Below are 3,559 nucleotides of genomic sequence, written 5' to 3' on the forward strand. Positions count from 1 at the left end.
ATTTTGGAACTGGAAGACAGAGTGAACTTCCTCCCTTTTCTGTCCGAAAGGAGATTAGCTTTAAAACATTTGTCCTTTAAGAGCCTTTGTAGTCTCTGATCTATAATTCATCAAGTGCGTAAGAACATATCTGCCCCTCGTTCAGTGAGAAGTAAATGTATAACTGGACAAAGCTTCAAGGCTTTATTTTTTTTAAACACGTGTTCTGTGTTGAGTTGCCCCTAGAGGCATATTTACCTATGCCTAAATTATGCAGCATTGCCCAGAGAATGGCTCTGTATAGCTAAATTGCTATCTGAAGCACAGCCTTTGTTTTCTTCCAGTTTATGTTTATTTCTATGCAATAGCTGTTATTAGAAAGCTCCACTAGTGTTTATCCTGTAACTTTGAGCAGGGAAGCAATGATATTAGTTGGAAGAAAACGGGGGGGGGAGGAAATCAGTCCACCAAATTAGGGAGTTTATAACCAAATTCATATCATCACTAAATTTTCAAAAGCTGTACTGCTCTGAATACTGTTCTTCAGCCCACTACAATCACACTTTCAGCAGTATTACTTTTCTTCTGCTTATGAACAGTTCTTTGTGGGAATAATGAACAAGACTTTGTCCTACATTGACTTTGTTTTGCTTTGTTAGTTTGCAGGATGCATTTACAGAACTACAAGATATATTAGGAGTGCAGAAATACACACATTTTTGTATGCATAGATCATTAAAATTTAACAGTACCAGTAGTAATCTAAGATTTCCCAAGATTTTCTTTTCCTCTTAATTAAACTTGATTTATATGTGCCTGATGACTTAAGATGCAGTTAGTGTCCACTGCTGAGCTGACACAGTACCCTGAGTAACTTTGTATTGATTACACTTACACAAGCTTGTGCTTTTCTACGAACAGAGAAATCATCACAAAGAAAATAAGTATATCAGGCTGTTTCCATGGAACACTGTTCAGTCAACTTACTTGTAGCAACTTCGGAGTATGAAGTCAAAACTTACCTTCTGCTCTACTCCTTTAGAAACAGATCACTGCTATAATTAACTCCCTTCTTGCTTAACAAAAAACAGAAGTGGATAGAATGTCAAAATATGTTTTAGGATGAAGCTACTTTAAGTTTGTCATGACTAGTTATATCAGTGTTAGTGAACTTTAAGATGTACATAACAACATGCAGTTGTAGAAACAGCATCTGCTTTTCCTTGTTGGCCACCTTGTTCCATTTAAAAACAAGCGGTGTTGAATACTGTGGGCATTGTATAAATAAATTACTAATATTCCTCTAGGAAAAATTAAAAATACTCCTTTTCTTACTAAAATTTAATTAAAYGCTATATCTGCTGCATAGAGTAGTCTTTCTATTTTGAATAAGACTGCATCAGGAAATACAGTTTGCTCACTGGATTTCTCCTGTTCCTCCTCTTCCTCTTGAAATCTTTCCATCCTGTTCCTGGTTACTGAAGCAGAAGAAAAACGTAATCTACTGCAGTAATGTAACTAACAGCTTTTAGTCTGCTATATGGATAGCTTAAATTTCTTAGCTAATTTCTCATAAAATATTTTTTAAAATATAGCATCTCCACCTACACTTGTGGTAAACCAGCAGCTTAGTGCCCTAGTAGAAATAAACGTCCTGTTTTTACCAGACACTGTATCTACGGCCCTGGAAAGAGCAGTGTAACTTTTCCTGTGACTTCCTACTTATGTTGCTCGGCCTTTAAGACTGGATTAGAACATTCTAGATTCATTTTTTCTTGTCTGTCTGTCTGTCTCTCACTTCTCTCTATTCTACTGCTAGACTAGATGCATGCAGGAAGCAAACGTGTTAAAGTAGATGTTGTACTACACCAAGCAAACTGCAAATCAGCATAAGGAGATTCTAGATCCAGGCAAGAGGCAGGAATGAGGCTTAAGTCCACATGCTGTCTTGGACTTAAATTTAATAGCAGCTCTGACTCATTCTTGCTGTCCTGTACCAGTGGGTAGAAGGTAGCTGATTACATACCATTAATGCCTTTTAGAAGTAGTAGAATTTGTTCTAATAGAGATAGCAGTCCACATGTTTTCACAAACATCCACTTCTGGCCAGCTATAAAACATTTTGATACAGCATAGAAGAAACTGTACCTTTAATTATCCTATTGCCACAAACCTTTGAAAATCAGATAATTCAATTTGTGGTTAAAAATTTAATATGCTATTTAAATTCTTGCAACTCATGCTTATCAACTGATTATTAATGAAACATAGAAGAGAGCTCCCCTACTGATAAGGCTTCAGTCTTTGCTACAGTTTCTGTAGACTAGCTTGATGACTTCTTTTAAAGTACACTTACCCATTAAACTTCCTTCATACAGTATATATGACATCATTATATTGTGCAGAGTTAAGGCACCAAATACAAGATAAAAAAGTATGCAAAATAAATTATATTTAGAACTGCAGATTTTCATGCATCATAATCATCCAACTCCTGTTAAACATTAAGGTAAATATTTGGTCTGAATATTTCACACAGCCACAGGAACTGGGAGGGGGAAAAATCACTTTACTGAATTTAAACTTTATGCTGAGATGACCTCACCTCTTAAACTAACACAGCTAATTTTTGCAGGACAGTACATTGCCTACACATTACCAGACAGGCCTGGCAGAAAGGGTACCCCCTCTTCTAGAAGACCCCAGGCTAAAGGAAGAGGCGTATTTGTCATTTTTATGTTCTCATATTATCTTAAACATCAAACAAATAACCAAATGCTGAAACACTCCTGTTCCAATGAGCAGGAGGAAAAAAGAATGATGTTTCAGGGCCACTAAAGAATCTGCACATTGATGGCTTTAGATGAGACAAATTAAGTTAAGGAGGGACTAAAACRTCCCTTTGTTTTGCTTTAAACAAGTCTATAAAGTATCCTATTTTTCTGGAGAGTTATTCAACAGGAAGTTTAGAGAGGGCCCATGTCCTCTGAACATTCAAGCTGAGTTATGGGTATTTAAGACAGTACAGCTGCACTTGGGAGAACTCTTCCATGAGTCCAGAAGAACTCATTTTCATTCTTTTAATGATAGAGAGGAGAGGTCTCAGTCTGCTTCAGGACTGAGAACAGCAATCTGAACTTCATATTTACATATTTCATCATGTTTTGAAGACAATCTGCAATGACAGAGGTCTTGTGCTGTTTCCTAGAGCCTCTGGAAGTAGGAGCCTTTGTGAGCTGTTTCTGTGACTTGGAACTCACCTGAAGCTGGGGAACATAGCTTTTCCCTTGATTAAGTAACAGGCAGCTTTTTAAGAGAACTTAACTAAAGGCAATGAGTTCTGATACAGAATGATGGTAAAGGAGGTAGAGGGAACCTTGCAATTATGTCTGATTAAACACTGAACTACTAATACTGTCTCTTCATTTATATAGTTCTGGGAAGATGTTTAGGAACCTGACCTCTAGCCTGTGGTGATCTACAGGCTCTCAGAAGGGTAGATACAGAATCACAAATGGAATCGAAGGACCATATGCTCTTGGACCGTTCTTTTCAGGGGATTATTGACTGAAAAGATAGT

This window comes from Rhea americana, unplaced genomic scaffold (genome assembly GCF_003343005.1).
Source record: "Rhea americana isolate MKP2758 unplaced genomic scaffold, rheAme1 scaffold_164, whole genome shotgun sequence".
In the NCBI taxonomy this organism is placed as follows: Eukaryota; Metazoa; Chordata; class Aves; order Rheiformes; family Rheidae; genus Rhea; species Rhea americana.